The sequence below is a fragment of the Lissotriton vulgaris genome, chromosome 2_1, assembly GCF_964263255.1.
Source record: "Lissotriton vulgaris chromosome 2_1, aLisVul1.2, whole genome shotgun sequence".
Classification (NCBI taxonomy): domain Eukaryota; kingdom Metazoa; phylum Chordata; class Amphibia; order Caudata; family Salamandridae; genus Lissotriton; species Lissotriton vulgaris.
In genome coordinates this window covers 1887948680-1887970928 of record NC_141687.1, presented here as the reverse complement: position 1 = coordinate 1887970928, position 22249 = coordinate 1887948680, and the positions used below count along the sequence as shown (strand labels likewise).

Sequence of the window (22249 nt, the reverse complement as noted above, 5' to 3'; positions counted from 1 at the left end):
TGTTCACAACATGATATGCTACAATACCTTTTCCTAAACAGCAATTATATCCTTACGATTTTCTCATCTCCCTCAGGAGACCACACTTGGTCAAACAAAATACGTCGTGAACCCCGGTTCGCATATTGTGCTGATTTACGAGTGCCACCCCTTGAGAATACTAGCTTGGTAAGCATATACGGCATATGTTTACTTATATCTGCCTTTCCCTTCTGCCTTATTCTTTGGAGTTTTTTCTCGCTTGTCTTTTCAGACTTCGGTAATCTTTTAAAAGTCTTAGAATTGGTCTAAAATTCCAATATTTTATACATTTCCTTCTGTGTTTTCAACACTTTCTGAGGTGTTTTTTCCTAGAAATATGCTTTTACTTGAACCCATCCCTCATTCCCGTCTAGGGATAGTGGATAAGAATTTGTAGATATAGGCATCTGTCATGCTTTTCATGTTGTAAAAAATCTGTTTGGATTAGTCCTCTTGGGCCACAAGTGACCAATATCATATTGTGTATCTATGGTGTGTTATAGTCATTATAAGTTTGGTGACATGTAATTTTGTATTGTATTTCGTGCAACATGTTGTTTTTTGGGTTAGTTATATTTAGTGTTGTGATTATTCTGTCTATATGTGATGTGTTCAATGTATATTCATGTGTGTATATATATGTTTGTAATTTTTACAGCCCTGACGAAGTTCCTAAAGGCAACAAATGGGAACGAAACGCGTTGGCTGTGCCTTTGCTTCATGAATACTTTTGAATAAAGAAGAAGACATTTACAAATTACTTTCTCTATTGACTTCATTTGAGTGCACCTTCCATTTTTTGTTTCTTTGTACTGTGGTAAATTGTACATCCTAAGGCAGCGGATGTTGGAAGCGATTGCACCACCTAACTTCAAGAACTTTAAGATCCGTTGTGCTTGACCTTGTCTGCTGCTTTTGGTCTTTTGGTTACATTGTTTGAACTTGACTGTCTTTCACCGGTTCTTCTTTTACCTGAACTTATACAAGTAATATGCCTAGATCTGATGATGGGAGGGAGGAACTGGACCTCAATTTGTTTGGCATAGAAAAACCTAAAGAAACAACTCCACAAGGGGATTCTAGCAAACTGAGTTTGAAAGCTCTCTTTTTGAAACTGGAACGCTTAAAGAAATTAGAGCTGTCTCGATGGTGGGACGGGGTCACGCTAGAACAGTATCTGAATACTAAAAAGATACCGAGAGGATTGAGAATCCTAATCTTCCCGACATTCGAGGACTTGAGCGATAGTCTCCTTACTGAATGGGAGGGTAATTTGGAACACGCATCTAAAATTATGATGCAAATACTTATCAGGCACGCGCGAGAAAAAGGAGAAAAATTACAGGGTGAGATTGAGGCCCTCATACTAGAAATCAATGGGATGGAGCAGAAGGATCTAATTGAAAAAAACTTTGAGATTCTTAAAAAAGTGATAAATGAGCATCAAGTTTACCTTAAAGAGAAAAAATTGAGAAAGATAAGAAGGGATGATAGGGACTATCAGGACGGACGAATATATACGTTCGCAAAAAAGTTTGATAACGTACAAGGTAATAAGGATAAAAAGAGGCAACGGGAGGAGAGAGATGAAAATGATGATGCCAGATCAGGGAGTAGCATAACTTCTGCATCTTCCTGTAGTACAACATCTAATGTAACAAGTGAGATCCCTTTAGCCGAGGGGGCCACTTCTTTTCAAAAGGAGTTGGCCAAGTTAAGAATCAGCAACAGGCTACAACAAAAAAGGGAACTATTAAAACCCCAAAGAGATCAAACAAGACAAGGAGGGGTGGCAGGAGGTCCAAGGGCAGGTACAGGAAAGAACCAGGTGAACAATTGTGTGAGCAAACCCAATACTGGGACAAGACCGAAACAATGAATGCTACTGACTGTAATTCTGACCTGAAAGTTATCAATTTATCCAATAAAGTCTTGGACAAAGATGAGATCTCTGTGTTGAGTAAAGGTTTAAATTTTTGCCCAACCCAGGGTGGGGACCTCACTGATGCACATGTAGACCTGTACAAATTTGTAAGACTATTGAAATCGAGGGACTTTTTTTCTCGCCAGATACCCAAAAGGGATGATAACACCATAGAAGATGAGGCAGTATCACACACGGTGTCCGATGTCAGATATATACAGTTGTTGCTTAATCTTGATGAAGAAGAGACATATGGTATGGCAACCCTTTTGGATGAATTGGGTATTCAACAAGACCATGGCAACGGTAGTAACCTAAAACCCAAATCAAAATTTGTCCCTTCCTACAATTACCATCCTAGCATTGATACTTTTTATGACCAAGTAACGAACGATCTTTACAAATTGGAAACACTTGATAGACATAATACATCTGTCAATCATAACATTACTGCTAAGGAAAGACTTGCCTTGGAGAGACTTAGAACAGACAACACCATAGTTATCAAGGAAGCCGACAAAGGCGGTAATGTTGTCATAATGAACCACCGCGACTATATGTCTGAAATCCAAAGACAATTGAATGATACTAAGTGTTACCAATGTATCCCTGCCAATCCTACAAAAAAGGTCAGTTGTATGATAATAGCCAAACTGACCGAGTGGCGGGAAATTGGTCTTCTAAGTGAGGACGAATTTAGCTATTTGAAGGTTGACAAGCCAAAGTACCCTTGCATGTATACTTTACCGAAAATCCACAAGGATGGTGCCTTTCCTCCGGGACGCCCTATAATTTCTGGAATTGGATCACCGACAGAAAAACTCTCGGAGTTTGTGGACCTTAACCTACAGAAATATGTCATCAATCTCCCATCTTATATTTGAGATAGTAAAGACATTCTGGTCAAATTCAATGATCTACAATGGTCAGAGGAACTCTCTTTTGTAACATTTGATGTGGAGAGTTTATACACATGCATTCAGAAAGATTTTGGAATACCTGCCGTGCGATCATTTCTAGACAAAGAAAGAGCAAAACGGCATGATTTCAATGAAATGCTTTTGGAAATGATTGATATCATCCTAAGTAACAACTACTTTGTACATGACACTACTTGGTACCATCAAATCTGTGGGATTGCCATGGGTTCAAAATTTGCACCCTCGTACGCCTGCCTCTTCATGGGGTGGTACGAGAGGGAACACGCATGGTGTGGCCGGGCCTCCCCCTGGACTGAGTACATTGTGTTCTGGGGGAGGTATATAGATGACATCATAGTCCTATGGTCAGGAACCAATGAGCAACTGAAGTCTTTTCACTCCTATCTTAATGACAATAACTACAACGTCAAACTGACCATGAAACAGGGAAGAGACAGTATTGACTTTTTGGATATCCATTTTTATATCAAGGATGATGTTGTCCAAAGCACACGCTTTAGAAAAGAAACAGCCTGCAATGCTGTACTACGCGCAGAAAGTGCACACCCACAGTCAGTGATTAATAACATCCCGTATGGAGAGATGGTAAGGATACGGAGAAATTGTAGTCAGGACGATACCTTTACTGACAATATCCAAAAAGCGAGCAACAGATTTTTGAAGAGGGGATACAGAAAAAATATAGTTCACACAGCCGCTGAGAGGGCCACCAAACTAAATAGGGAGGATACTCTATGTACAAAACGTAAGGAAACAAAATCTAACCAGAAGAAGGATTGTCCGGTGAGATTTGTAACACAATATAATACAAACAGCAGCAGAGTATACAATATCCTCAAAAAGAATTGGACTATCCTTAAAGGCGTTCAAGGATTGTCGAGTGTGATTACTGACAAACCCCTAATCACTTATCGCAAAGGAAGATCCCTGCGGGACACTCTCTGTAATAGTAATGTGACCAACGTAAGGGATACATGGTTTCCACCAAAACCTTGCGTTTTTTTCAATTGTGGTTCTTGCAATATATGCCCCTATGGCTGCAACAAGACTCATGAATTTGCATTTAACTCCTCCAAAACATATAAGATTAAAGAATTTGTCAACTGCAATACTCCTTACGTGGTATATGTCTTGGATTCTAAATGCAACATCATATATGTAGGTAGTCCTGTCCGCCCACTAAAGACCAGGATTCAGGAACATCGCAGAGCGATAATCAACAAGGACATCCGTCTTTACATATGTTCACAGTATTATGCCCTTGTTGTTATTAGCACCAACATACTTATCTAATGTTCGCATAGATTCTCTCGCATACGAGAGAGCTTTTTGGTCTTGTCAGTGTTTTTTAGACGTGATTCACAGCAGCGCCGGCTGCTGTACAACACAGTTGATATGGTCAAGGCTGGCCATGTCATATCACTTATTTCAATGCTGATTTCAGCATGTTAAAAAAAATTTGACAAAGCCAATACACTGCATTGGCAGAGCCTATTCGCTCTGTCAATGCTTATCAGGTTTTATTTCTGTTAGGCAACGATAAGCTAACTTTAACTGCGAATATATATGCCTATTAGCGTAACAAAAAGAGGCCCCCCCCTGCAAACTACATCGATGGGCCTCCTTCCAAACTCAGTCAGGAGCTGTCATGTCAGGATACTGTACTGAGGAGGACCCCTGGATATGGGGGAGGGGGCTCCCGCACTGCAGGGGCTGCAGGGACTTTTGCTACACCACTGTATATGACTTAGATAACTTATATGTGCGTGTATAATATTGTATAGAACTAAACAATAATTTACAGGTCACATTATTTCAGGGAATTATTTATTTTCTAACCGTGTTGTTTGTGTAATAATAGCCACACATGCGATTATCATTCATAAAAACAACTTGGCACAATAATGAGAAGCTCATGCCTGCACGTGCTGCTATTTTTTGGGAACTGATGGTGTGCTCAGATAATCACGCCTGAATAGGTGTTGCTATTTTTCTGTCTGAAGGTATTTTCTGAGTCCAGATAACTGCTCCATGCAATGCAGTGGCCGGTGGTAGTGATGGGACTGATAACTGAGCAATCATCGGCAATTCATCTTGTGCTGGAGGAATTTACAGCAGAGCAGTGCTTTGCCAACCCTGACAAGAACTATTAATCTTTGCCAGAAACGTGTCACTAGGTGGATCCATCTGCACCCAGAATCTAAACACTCTGACATCACCAAAGACAAGTGAACACCTCCATTTCAAGGGAACTAGCTCTGAAAAAGCTATCTTTACATTGACATGGTTAGTTCAGCTAAAATTGTATTTAAAATGTACCGTTTCTGTAACTGTGTTCCCAATTTCTTGATCTGGTATTAAGGGTCTAAACATAGTTTATGTTTAGGTGTGTTTAGATTATGTAATATACAGGTTTGATTTCAATTTTAAAATTTGCTAACCTTTCCTTAGAAACGAGAGAAATGTGAACAGGAAGCTTCAGCCTCTCGAGTGTTGTGTCAGAGAGAAGCAAAGAAGTCTCTCAATCTTTCTGTCTCATCAACTCTTCATTTACATCTATTTGACTTTCTTAATCTTTATGCAATATCCATCTATTTATCTATTTATTGGGGGGGGGGGGGGGTGAAAGTTGAGTAATTTGCTTTTTTGTAATTCTTTGAAATGTCAGCAAAATGACAACAAATTCCGATAAATGCAAATCCATACTTTCACTTTATATTTAGAATGAAATCGAGCCTTTTTACACCAATTTTTTGCTGTAGGGTAGCTTTTAAATTTAAAAAACGGCAAACAACAGCTGCTTCTGTTCTCCTGATCCCATGAGTTTGCTGTAAATGTTTACTGCGAATGTCGTGTAATTACATAAAAGTGATGTAACGGCTTAATTTGGGGAATTTTTAATAACAAATGTAACATTAAATTTCCAAAATGGCATGCATCACCTAGGTGTGCTGTAAAGTCTGCCCATGCCTAGAAATAAATGTCATGCACACAAACACACACACGCACTTGTACACATACATATGTATTATTATAGGTGGATTGCACTGTCCTAATCCCATTTTAAAACTGCAAGAACTACAGACATTTGAGGTGAGGAGAAATATCGAATTATTTACACTCTTCCACATATACAGTTATGCACTCTGCAACGTGAATCAATTTAGTTGGTGTCTACCCTCGGTTTGGGCCAGAGCTCACAATTGGGGCCATTTCTCTTTAATGTATACATAAGAATATTTAAACCCAAGCAGGAGAACTAAAAATGAGTGGCACTCCGTTGTGATCATTCTGTTGTATCCTTTATTCAGTAAATAGTCAAAGATATGGGTTCCAATTTCGAGTTTGGTGGACGGAGTAAAGGCAGTCAGGGTGGGAGAGAAGTTTACGTCCACAATCCTGCAGTGCTCTTCCCATCAAACTTAGGCCCTGATTCACAAAGGTATTTACGTACAGTAAAGTTACGACTGAGGAGTCTCCACACTCGGGGCGGAATCTCAGCGCTGAGAACTACAGTGAAGACTTGTTGCCCAGCAAGAGGAGACTCTGCAGTCGTAACTCTTCTACACATAAAAACCTTACTGAATCAGGCACTCAGAATTCCCCATCAACCCTGTGGTGAACTTTCTGGATTTGTATGAACTGCTGTCATAGCGGTTCATAAAAAGCCATTGAGAAGTTGGGTTTCGTCCATCATTGGAGATGGATCCTTTCACCAAGCTTTTAAAAGTTTCTACTTTTACAAAAGCAAACTCTCAAACCTGGAGTTTGTTCTTGGGAAGGCAAAAACTAATGGTCCCAACTCAATAGAAGTTTTCTCCCATAACTTGTTCCCTAAAGTAACTATAACGCATGACCCCATCATGCACAGTGTTATTTCAAGAATGTCATTTTCATATGTTGCAGTGAAGGTATCAACGGTGTCATAGAACTTGTAATGAATGATGCACTTTTGGAGGTAATTAGCACTGCATAGCGAGGGTGTGAGTTATAGTTACTTAATGGCGCGGGTTATAGTTACTTGAGATGTTATGTTATGTTGTAGAGGTTACTTACCGTCGGTAACAATGTATCTGGTAGAGACGATTCTAGCCGCAGTTTCCTTAACGTAGAATTATCCCCAGGCGTGAGACTGGATCCGGAAATTTTTTGCCCAGCATCCCTGCGCGACAGGGGGACGGCACTACGCAACTTCACCCAGGCGATGTCCGCGTACGTGACATCAGCGAGATCAAATAAGTCCCACCCTGGTGCGCCTACGTCAGTTTTCTTCTGAGAACTTTTCCGCGCCACAAAGAGGAGCCATCAGACAAAACAGTGGGAGTATGGGAACAGTGTGCGAAAGAGCAGAAAAATTGGAAAAAGGAATGGTGACGAACAACACCATAAGGAACAGTGTCAACACTGCAGTACCCAAAGGCAGGGAAAAAAGGGAAAGAGCAGAGCAGTCACCCTGCCAGTATGTAGACAGTCCCCAACCTGGAGACAAGGAACACATGTAAAATGTCATGACAACATGTAGCAGGACTACAACCCCAACCAAGAACAATGAAGGGAAACCAGTTCCAAGACAAGCAGAAACGACAAACCTCCAAGGTAACCCCAGCACAGAGTACGACAACCCCCCAAACACACAAAGGGCATGGGAACGGCCTGAGGACACCAACCCAGAGGATAGCAGAGGGGCCATAACCCTAGCAACAAAAAAGGGGAGAAGGTGGGGAAGGAGAGAGTGAAGGCAAGCCCCAATCCTGGGGCAACCAGAGCAGAGGGGCACAGGAGTACATCTAAACCCATTCTCCAATGTGCCAAGCAGGAGGAAAGGAACAAGAAACAATATGAATCATTCTGTCAAATAGAGCGAAAGGATGCCCTCACAGAAGACATAGCCACCCCCCGGGAGGCGAATGCAGAAGACCATGCCAAAGGTCCTTGCATACCGGGGAGGAAGGGCATGCCGTGAAGGAATCTGCGGCTAGAATCGTCTCTACCAGATACATTGTTACCGAAGGTAAGTAACTCGTACATCTGATAGAGACTACTAGCCGCAGATTCCTTAACGTAGAATAGATACCCTAGCCATACCCACAGGGAAGGAGGGTCTACAAGAGGAACCCACCAACCTGGACATAACAGAGGGTCCCACCGGGAACTAGTCCAATGGGCAGGGCGAGGAGCCCCGTCCCCCCAGGCAAGGGGAACCCCTACAAGCAGAACACCATCGACCCCAAGGGGGGTGTGGGAAGAAGAAAGAAGAGGAAGACCGTTCACACTCAACGGAGGAAACAAGGGCAAGGCAAGGGGAGGCCGAAGCACCCAAGGCAACAGAACCTCCACCCAAGGCCAAGGCAAGGAAGAGGAAGAAGATCAACCTAGAGGCTCCAAGGAGACAAGGGAAAAAGAAGGCAAGCCCCCCCAATGGGAACACGCCCCTCGAAGAGGGCAGCTGAGCCCACCACAGCCAGAAGTCAAGAGACCAGACAGAACAGCGCCGACAGCAATAAAGCAGTCGGAAGCAGAAAGAGTAGCCCGGGGCACCCAGGAAAACCTGGCAGTCTGCGCCAGAAACAAGAAGGGAATTGCACCTGCAAAGTATGTAAACGCTGTGGAGAGCAGGGGCCCGAAGGCGACCACAACTCCTCAGCACAGAACAAGCTATATAACAGCTACCACTCCCCCACATAGGGTATATAAAGCCCCAAGACATGGGAACCCTCTTAGGAAGAAACTTCCGCAGCAGAGGACAACAGAAAGAGCCGCAGGTAAAAACCCCAGCGGAAGGCTTGTCAAGCAGCCAAAGAGATAACCAGAAGGCCTAATCTCAGGGCCAACCTGGTGTTGATAACCCAAAACAGAAACACACAGTGAAGAAGGGTCGGCCAGCAGCCAACAGAACCACAGTCCCAACAAGAGGGCTTGAATGCATAAGAAGCACAGAGATCACACAACTGGGACGAACTGCCTCAACGAAAGAAAGGAAACTGCCAGAAACACCCTTCTTAGTTACAAAAGCCATCACCCACAGGCACTTAAGGATGGCCTTCCATTCGGTCAATTCCTCCGCTTGCGGAGGAATTGTACCTTCAAAAATGACTATTTTTCTGAGGCCAATAAACTGAAACTGAAACTGATGGCACGCGGTTATCCCTCACGGCTTCTTCGTAGATCAATGAAGCGTGCATGGTACTACAACCGTGAAGCCCTTTTAAAAACACGTGAGCGGCAAAACAAAGAAGAGATTGTATGTGTATCCACCTTTGGGACACACTCAAACAGCATCAGAACCATTATCAGCAGAAACTGGAAGTTACTAACATCTATCCCAGAACTATCGAAAAAACCGTTGTTTGCCTTCAAAAGGGGCACCAATATCCGAGATAGACTGGTTCATGCCTATGAAGCTCCTGTTATTAACAACTCTCTGACTAACATGTTACAAACTACCCCCGTCATAGGCCACTATAAATGTAATAATTGCATAGCTTGTTCTACCACTATGACAGTCAAATCAAGCGAAATTAATGGCGTTAAATTTACAGCCAAAAATTTTTCCAACTGTAACACGACTAACGTTATTTACTGCATTCAGTGCCCGTGCCAACTGCACTATATTGGAAAAACTATCCAACCTGTTAAAAAGAGAATCTTGCAACACCAGTCGCGCATCAGGTGCAAAAAAGAGAATGCACCACTTGTGGAACACTACCTACGGGCAGGCCACAAGGAAATGGACATGACATGGTGGGTACTTGAGGTCATCAAACCAAACAGAAGACAAAACAATATGGACAGAATATTGTCCCTAAGAGAAGGCAAATTGATATGCATTACCGACACAGTCAACAAAGGACTGAATTCATCTACAGAATGGCAAGCACTGGCTTGTCTAACCTGAAAAATTGGGTCATATTGATATTACCCATACCGTAATTGCCTTCACCACTGTATAGCTAATTTTGTCTAACACCAAAATCATACAAATGTCTAGCACAATGCGTTTATTTTGGATGTTAATATTTGCAACTGACTTCAATCAACCACATGTTTTAATATCTGTACATCTTGTTAAATGTCGATGCATTTAATGTAAATAGGTAACAGATGCTTTTTATTTCATTGTTGTAAAGGTTTTCTCGAATAACCTGTGTAATGTCAATATCACTTGTGTACTAGAACCAGCTCAAACTGTGACAAATCTCTAATTTACAACCACAGGAATTGTTGAAGAGTCCGTCTATTTTACTAACTATGGGATATACCCATGTCATTGTAAATGGAGCTTCTAATATCCCTTACTTGACTTTACCAGAACCGACTCAAAGATGGCGCTTTGAGAATAGACCTTTTCCGATTTTAATCAGAAACCTCTTCAAGATGGCGCTCTAAAATAAGTCCTATCTTGATCTCCAAACGCCGGTTCATTTAAATAGATGCAACACACTCCGGGACTAGTTCCTCTATCGAATGACGGGAAAGATTGATGTATCTAACCTCGGAGTAGCTTGACAGGTAAAACTTTGACCTAGAACTTTTAAAACGGATCGAATCCCCGTGTTTTCTCTAAACTAACACCGATCCCTCGTTCGCTTTTTCAGACCGTCCATTAATAGACGTCTGGCTGCACATATCTCTTGGATGTGACCCAATTTACACGGAGTAATTATTTTCTCCCTTTGCACGTTTCAGAAGGTAAGCGTACTAACGAGCGCTACCCTATAACATATATCACGATTAGAAAGGTTTAGTTTAACGGACCTGGCGCCTATTTTCTTTTTTTCTTTTCTTTTTGTGTGCAGAATAACCTTACCTGAGACCCTCCTTAAAACTACAACCGGTGGTCACGACTTTCAGGTATTTCCTCATGAAAACGGACACAGTGCAGGTTTTATTTTTGCACATGTTTCCAAAATCACTTAGAATTGTTTTAATTTTTACAGATTAATACCAACAGTGTGATAGCCGATAAAACCATAAAAGCCAAGACACTGGCTAGTGATTCTCGCCCTTGGGTAGGTTTTTTAAAACTCCTAACGCTGAAGTTTAAATGTTGGTATTTGCATCACAAACATCGTTTGAGTCCAGGTATTCGAAATAAAACTGACATATAAATCAATTGCATATATTAGAACTACTTATGGTCGCCAAAATTTCCAACATCTGATTTCTCATTTATTGTTGTCGGATTTCTTAACATTTATTGATTTCTGAAGGCAGCAGTAATGTTGATACAGTCACGAATCGCATGTACTTGAACTGCAAATATACATGTTTTATATTGTGCTAAAGTCCTGTATTAATGTATGTCCTGTAATTTGCAAAAGTATTGTCATAATGTGGTTTTTCTGTGCTTAATGAGTTCACTCATTGTGTGGTTTAGTGTGTATAATGCAATAAGAATTAATGGACTATGGCCTTTTTAGTTGTACTGAAATTGTTTTACTCTATCTTTCACTAGGGAGTTACAATATTTTGTTTCAATTTTGTCCTGATGATGGTCTCATTGAGTTGACTGCAGAGACCGAAACGTCGACTTCTGCTTAATCCGAAAGGAAATTTCTCCATCCCTTACTTCTGGATAAGCTTGCCACAGGCCTTACAGAGATTTTGATTAATTTTCTTAGCATCTGTCTTGTATCCCTGTGTGTTTCATTTTGGTTTATTGTAATTTTTCCCTGCTAATATAAATTTTGATAAAATCTATTTTTTGCATATACACATGTCTATTTGTTTTTATGTTAACATTTGTGTCAATGTTAAGTATCGTTATGTCTAGTCAGCTTTAGCCATTTGATTTATTTAAATTAAGTTATTTTTAGGATAATTCACTTACCTATATTCAATTCATCCAGAATAAGCAAAGTTGATACTGAAAACAAACTCCTTTGGAGGCCCTCTCACCCATTTGATCAACGAAAGAACAGCACCGAAAGACCAGGTCACTGAGGGGGAGAAGAAAGAGGAGGAGAAGGGGAAGGCCAAAGCCCCACCAAGAACCTCCGGATGGCCTAGTCTGCTGGGGCATGGAACAAAAGAGTGCAATTGAAGGGAAGATCTACCAGCCGTTCCCGCACATTTTCCAGGAACACACTGTCCCGAAGCCAAGCATGGTGGCGAAGGTCAACCAAAGAAGCCATGGCACAACCAAGCACCTCCGAGATGTCCAGAGTGGAGCGAAGAATAAACGCTGCCAGCTCCCAGCCATCCAACGCCTGGTGCCGCAAATCAACTCCAGCATCCTCCTGAGATGCGGCAGATCCAAGGGACTCCGCCGAGTCCCACAAGCAAGAGGTGGCCCTAGCCAACAAACATACAGTGTTAAGGGCCCGCAGGGCCGCACTGGTCAAAGCGAACATATTGCGCTCCCAAGAGTCCAGCCAGCGGGCCTCCTGTGATGGTGGAGACAACAGTGGGGCAACAGGGATGGAAATGCAGTCCGCAAAAGGGGACTCTAGGCACAGGGGTGGAGGGAAAGACACACCGGGTCACGCGGTGCTGGAAGGTGCTGGTGCAGAAGGTGTTGGGGCACCGGACCCCCGCAGCGGGCCGCCACCAAGTCCCCATCAAAGAAGAATGGAGAGAACCCTCAAAGGGAAGGAGCAGCTCTCTCCCACCAGAGCCCTGGTGGAGAAGATGATCTGCTGGGAAATGTGCAGCCAGATCACCCATGCGCAAAATACCCACAGCCGTGGAAACAGCGCGAGCGAAGGCCGGACCCGCCTCCGTAGAGCCCCGGGGTGGGGAAAGAATCTCCACCGTAGGCAACGGCTGCAAACTAAGGTGGCCGTCTCATAAGCCAATCGGAGTGGGGGGACGAGAGGCACCCGGGGAGTGACAAGGAGTCCCCCGCCAGCCTCAATCCATGAGGGGGCAAGAGGGGCCCGCCGCCCCCAGTGTCATCACCAAGGCCGACTCGACCTCAGACGAGGCAGCCGCCTGCGTGGAGGGACGAGAGGGGCCCGGGGAGGAACGCAGGGTCCCCCACTAGCCACGACCCATGATGGGACGAGGGGGGTCCGCCGACATCTGCGGCTCTGCCAGGGCTATCAGCCGCCAACGCCGTAGCAGCGTCACCTTGGCCTCAGACAATATCACCGCCTGTCTATAGGGCCGAGAGGGGCTCAGGATGCGACCCAAGCCCTGGCGACCTCCCGCGACATCACAGGGACTCCCGTGGGAGTTTGCGGTGAAACAGAGGCTCCATGGTCCGAAGGAGGGAACCCCAAAGGGCCGCACCCCAACGGCACCACATCTTCCGAGCCTGTATCTGAGCCAGTCGGTGCCGGGGCTGGAGCCGCCGGAGCCGGAGCCACCGGCGACGCCGCGGAGGGCCCTACACAACACAAGGGATCTGTCGACGTCTCAGGAAGGGAAGGAGGAGGAGGAGAAGCCAGCGAGGCCTGTAAAGCTGCCGCAAATGTCTCCATCTGGGCTCACGATGCCCCTCACCGGGAAACAGTGGATAGGGGGACGATGGAATGGAATGGAATGGAATGAGGATTTGTATAGCGCGATGGCTACCCGGAGGCGTCCCAGCGCTGTTAACAGACTGAAGGGTTGGGCTACAGGGGTGGGAGTGCAGGAGGCAGAGGAACAGGCTAAGTGAAGTATTTATTGAAGAGCCAAGTCTTTAAAAGTTTTCGAAAAGTAAGCAGGTTGGATTCTGACCTAATTGAGAGGGGAAGACGATTCCAGATCCTGGCTAGGTTGTAGGCAAGCGAGCGGCCTCCACATCTGGATCTTCTGATACGGGGTACGGATGTCAGGTGGGAGGTCGCGGATCTGAGGGCTCGGGAAGGGCAATAGGCTTCCACCAAACTATGATTTATGGTGGGGCCTGTTCCCCAGTAGGATCGGTGTGCAACGCACATGCTCTTGAATTCTATTCTGGCTTTCACAGGGAGCCAGTGAAGGTCCTTCAATTTGGCTGTGACTGGGGATCGGCGAGGAAGATTCAAGAGGATTCTTGCCGCACAGTTTTGAATGACTTGTAGTCTGGACAGTGTGTACTGTGGGGCGCCCAGATATAAGGCGTTACCACAGTCGAGGCGTGACAGGATTAATCCTTGGACCATGATCTGTCTGGAGTGAAAAGGAAGCAGGGGGAGAATCTTACGAAGCAATCTCATTAGTCCAAAGCAGATGGCGGCTAATTTAGTGGCTTGGTAGTTGAAGGTGAGATTGTGGTCAAGCCAGATCCCAAGGCTCTTAATTTGATCCTTAGGTTGTGGGGGGCTGCCTAGATAGAGGGGGCAGATGGTGTCAATGGATTTCGGGACATTGTTTCCAAGGAGCATCACCTCTGTTTTGTCTCCGTTAAGTTTTAGATGGGAGGCCGACATCCAGGACGCCACAGCTTTCAAGCAGTTGTGTAAGCTGTGGTCAGGGTTGAGAGAGGGATCCAGAGCTACTACCAGCTGAGTGTCGTCCGCGTAGGTGACAATTTTTACCCCGAAAGGGCGGACGACATCAGCTAGGGGGCTAAGGTAAACATTAAAAAGGGTAGGACTCAGGGAGGAGCCCTGAGGCACTCCACAATTAAGAGGTTTACTTGAGGAGGTAAATTCTTTTTCGAATACCTGGAAGGATCTATCTGAGAGGAAAGATTCCAACCAGGTAAGTGCTGTGCCTGACACTCCAATCATACTGAGGCGATGAAGTAAGATGCTGTGATTTACAGTGTTGAAGGCGGCACTAAGGTCAAGCAGGACTATGGCCGTTGAACCGCCCCCGTCCAAGATCCTTCTTGCCTCCTCCGTCACTGCAATCAGGGCGGTCTCAGTTCAATGGCGGGGTCTGAACCCAGTCTGGGTGGGATCCAGTTTGTTGTTGTATTCTAGAAAGTCTGTCAGGATTGAATTGACATGCTTTTCCAGAATTTTACTAGGCCAGGGTAGAAGGGATATAGGTCGGTAATTGGAGGGGTTGGAATGGTCAAGGGTGGGTTTCTTTAGAAGCGCTTTGACCATGGCTTTCTTCCATAAGGGTGGGACAATGCCAGTGTCAAGGGAAGAGTTAAGCAGGTCTTAAATGGTAGGTGATATCTGGCTGGTTATTTGGGTGAGCTAGGAGGAGCTGGGTCGGTCGGAGATCCAGATTTGACCATTCTCATGTATTTTTCCAGATTGGCTATGTCCAGAGCTGGGAAGTTGTTGAGAACACTGGACGGGGTTATTGAAGAGTCAATATTAGTGGGGTCTCTAGGCATGATGGCTGTGAAGGAGGAGTTGATCATTTCAATTTTGTGATGAAAGAATTGCGCAATTTCCTCGTAATGGGTCTGGGTGTTATTGTGGACTTTAGATGTCTCAGGGAGTCGCAGAAGGGATTTAGCTATACGGTAAATCTCCTTCGGTTTGCACGCAGCATTGTCGATTTTTTGTTCATAGAAGGTAGTCTGAGCTCGTCGGATGTCTGCTTTATAATTTTTAATAGCTGCTCTGTAACTGACTTTATCTGCAGGGCAGTAGTCAAGGCGCCATTTTCTTTCCATTTGTTTACAGGCGCATTTGGCCTCCCGTAGGTCGTCTGTGTACCAAGGGGCTGTAGGGTTGCCCCGTTTGGGACGAAGACTTTTCATAGGGAGTACCAGGTTTAGAGAGTTGGTAATCCACCTGTTGTAATTATCGTTCCCCTGGATAGGATTCAGTGCATTGGAAGGTTTTGTACTTTGTAAAGTAGTTTACCATTCTGATAAAGGAATTTTTTGCCAGTTACGTGACAGCAGAGTTGTCGGGGGCTTAGGAGAGGGGCAATGGGTAGGGGTCCAGGTAAAGGGGATAAGAAAATGGTCAGACCATGGTAGAGGAAGGGGACATTCAGTAAGAAGGTTGGAGCAATTACTAAAAATGGGGTCTAAGAGATGCCCTTTTTGATTTTTTGATGTGTGGGCCCAAGGACAAGTTGGCGTAAATCCAGGGCTTGTAGGCTCGATATCTGTTCTCTGGCAGAAGGGTCGGTCAGATTATCCAGCTGGGTGTTAATATCACCCAGGATTGTATAATTAGCAGAGCTGAGAGCCAAATTTGCAACAGTCGGTGCAAGATTTGCGAGGAAAGGACCATGGGGTCCTGGCGGGCGGTATATGAGTATACCAGAAAAGGTGTGAATCAGACTGAATTTTATAGAGAAAGAGAGACATTCGCTGTCTGGGAGGTGCACCGGGGTGCTGGTAACTTCGTAGATTGCTTTATGAATTACTGCTACGCCACCTCCGATTCCCTTTGTACGATCAAGGCGACATATTTGATATTCAGGCGGAAGAGCTTGTACCAGATCAGGTTCCGAGTGTTCCTGTAGCCACGTCTCTGTGGCAAAGAAAATGTCTGGGTTATTTTCCTCTACCATTAGGTGAATTTCTGTTGAGTGTTTGGGGAGTGAACGGCAGTTGAGCAAAAGCATAGAGAATGTTTTCGGTTTCATAGGGGGGCGGGGGGGAAAACAAAAGCCGCAGTTGCTGCAAGCGGAGTGTTTTATTGACGGATCCCAAGTATGTAGACAGGATGGGTCGGAAGGTTGATATACTTGCCGGAGGGAGTGAGGGCTATAGGCGATGGTATTGCTAGGTGAAGTGGCAGGGGGAATGGCCTCTGGTCTCGTGCGGTCGCGGACGGGAGCAGACGGGCTTGCCTTAGGCGCGCCTTTGGCGCGCAAACGTCGCGCCCGCTGCGCTCGTCCGCTGCGCGTCCGGAACATGCACATAATTTATGCTACTTCCGGTAAGGTGGCCCCGTGTACTTCCGATACACGGGGCCGCATCACCCACGGAGAGCCCACTCCCCCAAACGGTTGGAAACCAGCCCTCGGGAAAAACTGCGACACTTACTGACAGGGGAGCCATGATCTTGTGGCTTAGGAAAAGGATGAGGACGATGACGACGACGGCTGTTTCGAAACCCTTACGTAGAAGCTGATCGAGGTGACGTAGCCGATCTGGACATGCGACCTGAGAGAAGTTTCATCCGGCGCTCCCGCCGAGACTTCAGCTTCAACTGTTGGCACGCCTCGCAATCAGTGGAGCTGTGATCTTCCCCCAAACACCACATGCAAATGAGGTGAAGGTCTGTCGACGACATCAGACGTCCACAAGACGAGCATGTCTTAAAGCCCGAAGGCATCCGCACACTGTTCGCACAAACAGGCTCAATAGCGAAAGGGAAAGGCCCAAACAGGCCCGGATAACGAACCGGATCCGCGTTGCACTCGGAAAAGGAAAAAACTGACGTAGTCGCGCCGGGGTGGGACTTATGTGACCTCGCTGACATCACGTACACGGACGCCTGGGCGGAGTCGCTTGATGCAGTGCCCCTGGCGCGCAGGGATGCTGGGCAAAAAAATTCTGGATCCAGTCTCACACCTGGGGATAATTCTACGTTAAGGAATCTACGGCTAGTAGTCTCTATCAGATATGTTATATATCATTTATAAAGCGCAAGTACACCAGGTTGGTTTTACGGCGCTGCTCTAGAGATGCCACTAGAGATAACTATAAAAAGTGAATTCTTGTTTTTTTTGTTTAAAACTATGTGTTTTAACTTAGATTTTCATCTAACTATAATGTTCATATTTATCACTAAATAGGCTTAGCAATGATATTTTTATCGCTGCCTATTGCTGGATATGTTAGCGGAGAAAACATGCTATAACTAACTTTTTTCTCCATTGTGATAAAATATCCAGCGATAGCGGCGAAATGCGTGAATATCGCTGAGAATACAGCGATATTCATGCATTAGCGACGAAATGCTCTCAGCCATGTTATCCACCTTCCATTGGATAACATGGCTAAGAACTGGTCTGGGCAGGTGTTAGTATTTTGATATATTCACGCTTAGCGCGACTATTTCCAACGCCACGCCGGCCTTGCATATGCGATAGCGACGTTAGCAACTGCTTTCAGTCGCTAACTGGTTGGGTACGCCCAATTTGCATGTCATTAGCCATATACATCGCTGACATGCAAAGTGGGTCCCAAATCGCTCGCTATCGCCTAAAAGCTGTCGCTAACATCAGTTAGCGACAGCTTGCTAATAGGGCGATAGAATTATCGCCGCTTAGCGGCCGAAAACGGCCGCTAAATCGGCGATAATTGCCAATCGCCCCCCTTGGTAATATGCCCCATAGTTTCCTCAAAGGATCATATGCCCCTTCTGAAGAGTTCTCCACTACTGCGACCTCCTCACAAGGGAATAAAGCTACTGTTCGGAATGTCATATGACCTTCCTAAGAATCCACATGGAAGCCTGAACCTTGTGCAGCTTTCCATGAGGGTTTCTGAGAATGTTTGTGAATCCCAAGAAGTAGTAAATCTACAGTCACCGATAGGTGTAAATCTGCACGTGTAGATTTTATACTTTCTTGTGAGTCAGGCCCAATATTTTTGGTAGATTGGTCAAAAAGATAAGCGCTATTGTGAATGTTCCAAAACGTTAGAATCACAATCAAGTTTCCAGAGCTGTAACCTGTCAAAACATAGCTCAAAAACATCGTGGAAAATATCGACACTAAATTTAATGCATAGACAGAGACCACACTTTCCTGCATACAGTGTGATATTAGGTGTAAAACAGGTTGGTGTTTTTTGTAATGCTGTCAAATTAAAAATAGTTAACTATTTTGGTGGAGCCCAGCTGAAGACATCAAAATGTTGAATGTTTTGTTTCTCAAGTGTATTACTTTGTATTACAAAACTTCTTTTTTTGTTTTAAAAGGGTTGCTTCCTTCTGTCCCTATTTCTTATTTGAACTATTTTCCTTTCACAAATGTGGCTTGACTTGACTTTCCTTTTTACCTTTTTTACCTTGTGGGGTTAAAAACCATACCTCTTGTATTCCATTCATTTCCTTTCTTATTTTGTTTTCTTTTTGACCCAGTTTGGGTTTGTAATTTCATTTTCTATTTGTTTTTGCCTCTACACTTCTCTATTTTTCAAATTTACAATCATTACTCTTTTGTTCTTGTAATTACTACAATGTGCACATGAGGGTGGTGTTTAACTGTCACAAAATGGCTATATATGATACAATATGCCAGCTATCAATTATGGGAAAATGTTTCCATGGGATATATATTTTCTGTCACATCCTTTTCTAATTTTTAAATTGTCTTTGTTCAGTTGTTTTTACTCAGATGGTAGTAGAGTTACTATGTTTCTGATTATGACAATATTACTAGGTACACAGATAAAAGTGTAATTGTTCTTTATTTTACTTACAGCTCTGATAAAGCAGACTGTGTTGTTTGAAATTTTGTGACATTAAAATTAAAATAACAACAGAATGGATCCCCTTTAAAGTCCAACATGTGCAAACATTTGTGTACCACATTTATTTACAATGGCTTCACAAAAAAATAGCTGCATGATGAAAGGATATTTATTGGTTTACTTATAAAGTTGATACCTTTTGACAAATATGGACATACCTTTCGATTCAATAGCATTAGTCGCTGAATTCGCAAAGATATGAAGCTTCATGAAGATTCATTTAATGGATAGTAGAAAGTAAAAGTTCTAAAAAGTTTCATTTTTAATATTAACATCCACAGGAACATATACTGTCTTCTAAAGCAAATAACCCTGAATGAAATTACACCACAATTAGCATGAAACTAGAATTCTAATACACCTAGTGGCTTCTTTTGTTTTAATGTAAATATGTGTAATAGTTTTGGGTATATATTAATTACACATAGTGGTAGAAAGGCATAAAGGGATATCATAAGATTACTCACAGGCCCTCTGAGGACAATACATTAGAACATTAACCAAAACCCATAAGAGAAAGCATGTTCTCCCTTTATCCAATGCACAACTGTAAGGAAAAGTCTCTTTTTGTAAATTCACCCCCAAAGCTTTGGACTGATGCTGCTGGTTTTTCAACTCTACATTTCTACTTCTGAGCACAATTGTGTAAGTGGGATGTATCCCTTATGACTACAAGTATCAATTTAACCCCCTTAAAATTGATGTTAAGTGAAGGCAAGAACTATATTATGTAAATGTAAATGTAAATGTCTTTGGTCGAATTTGACCAGACGAAACACGTGTTGGTTGCACTTGGTTATACTGAAGAATATTTTCAATGAAGATGCAAATTGAAATATATCAAGATTAAAACCAAAATTATCTTATCTGAAAAAGAATTTTGTGGACTTTGAGTTGCTCGATGAAAATATTTGTTTTGTAAGGAATAGTCTCTTTTTGTAAATTCACCCCCAAAGCTTTCGACTGATGCGGCTGGTTTTTCAACTCTGAACGTGCACTAAGGCCATCTAACTTGATCTCAGTGCCTGTGCCCTGACCTTAATTCGTGCATGCTTGAATGTTTACACCCAATTAGCATAAGCTAACTAACCGGTATGTCCCTGGGATATGGTACCTTGAGTAACCAGGGCCTGCAAGTTAGAGGGTCACCCCATGGACTGCAGCTCTGGTTGCGCCACCCCGGGTGTGACAAAGGAAAAACATGGCTCCTAGTCAGTCACTTCAGATTGGAAGGGCAGTTTTAAGCTGCTAAGAAAACAAGTTACTTACCTGTAACTTTAGTTCCCCAGTATTGGTAACTTTCATAGATTCCCATGCTTTGTATCATTCCCCGTCGTCGGAATGGGAGTCTCGGTAACAAAAATACCATAGCTGTAGGTACAAAAGACAATGGAAAAAAGGCCTAGGCCTCATTCCCTTTTGTAGCATATCACCTTCTTTGTGTAAAAGAGACCAAACTTTGGCCTCAGCCAATCAGTGAAGGAACCTCAGAGCCTCAGATTTTCGTAGCCGTTGTGTACTTAGACACCATATCTGTTGTAGGCTGAGCTTTCCCCGGGGAGGTGGGTGGGCGCATGGGAATCTATGAAAGTTACCAATACTGGGGAACTAAACTTACAGGTAAGTAACTTGTTTTCTTACCCCAGTATTGGAACTTTCATAGATTCCCATGCTTTGAATCAGAGTAGCAAGCAGTTGGCAAGATAATCACATTTTGCATCGTAAATAATAGCAATAGATAACATGACATTAGATACAAAATGTGAAAAAATGGAAGGTGGGAAAGAAAGGAAAGCTCACCATTAGTGGAAGAGGTTCCTCACGACAGCCTGTCCTACTGCTGCATCATCTTGTTGCAGAGATTCCAAGCAGTAATGCTTGGTAAAGGTGTGAACGCTGCTCCAGGTAGCAGCTCTGCAGATATCCTTAATTTGCACCCCCGCGAAGAGGGCTGTTGAAGAAGCCACAGATCTTGTGGAATGTGCTCGTATCTTTCCAGTCAGAGGTTTTCCAGCAGCCTTGTGACAATGTAATATGGCGCTTGTGATCCATCTTGAAATACCCTGTTTGGATAGTAAACAGGGTATTTACTCGGTCCCCCGAAGGCCACAAACAGTTGAGAAGATTTTCGAAAACCTTTAGTACATTCCAAATAGAATTTTAAGCATCGCTGTACATCCAACGAATGCAGCGCTTTCTCCGCTGGCGTAGAAGGTTGAGGGGAGAACGTCTTCAGAATGACCGGTTCATTCAAGTGGAAATCCGAGGGAACCTTTGGCATGAACCTAGTGTTAGTCCTCATGATGACAGTGTTCCTCTTGAATTGAAGGAAAGGTTCTTGGATGGTCAAAGCTTGTAATTCTCCTACACGCCGAGCCGACGTGAGAGCAAGGAGGAGAGCCAATTTCCACGAAAGATTTTTGATGTCAGAACGATGGACTGGTTCAAATGGACCCTTCATAAGTTGAGAAAGGACCAGATTCAAATGCCATGTTGGAGGAGGCGGTCTCACCGGTGGATAGACCCTGAACAAGCCTTTAAGAAATTGCTTGATTATTCTGGAAGACCACAAGGAAGGCCCGGAGTCTGTCCTTCTGAATCGTGACAAAGCAGCCAAATGGACCTTAATTGATGAATGGGCTAGTCCAGATTTGGCCAAAGACAGCAAGTAAGGTAGTATCTGATGAGGCTTGGAATTGAATGGATCAATGCTTTGTTTTCGACACCAACAACAAAATCTTTTCCACTTAAAGCGGTAAGTTTTGTTAGTTGAAGGAGCCCTTGCTTGGGACAGAACTTCCCTAACCTCCCTTGACAATGGCAATTTCATAAATTCTCGCTGTTCAGGAGCCATGCAGTCAGGTGTAACGACTGAGGATCTGGATGTAAAATCTGTCCTCCGGACATCGTGAGAAGATCCGGCAGAATCCTTAGAGGCAAGGGAGGAGCTATTGACAACAGATGAACCAGAACCGTGAACCAGAAATGCCTCGGCCAAGCCGGGGCTATCAGGATCATCCTGCACGGTTTCACCTTGAGTTTCCTGATTAGTCGTGGTATCAGAGGAATGGGAGGAAAAGCGTAGACAAATGTCTTCGACCA

General features: G+C 43.9%; 1 long non-coding RNA gene across 1 annotated transcript; it reads left to right on the top strand.

The window, feature by feature from the left end:
• Window positions 1–10514: 10514 nt before the first annotated feature.
• Window positions 10515–10876, top strand: LOC147733476 (uncharacterized). The gene is made up of 3 exons (XR_015308728.1): window positions 10515–10575; window positions 10683–10737; window positions 10824–10876. It is a non-coding gene; the product is annotated as an uncharacterized LOC147733476 (long non-coding RNA).
• The last annotated feature ends 11373 nt before the right edge of the window (window positions 10877–22249 follow it).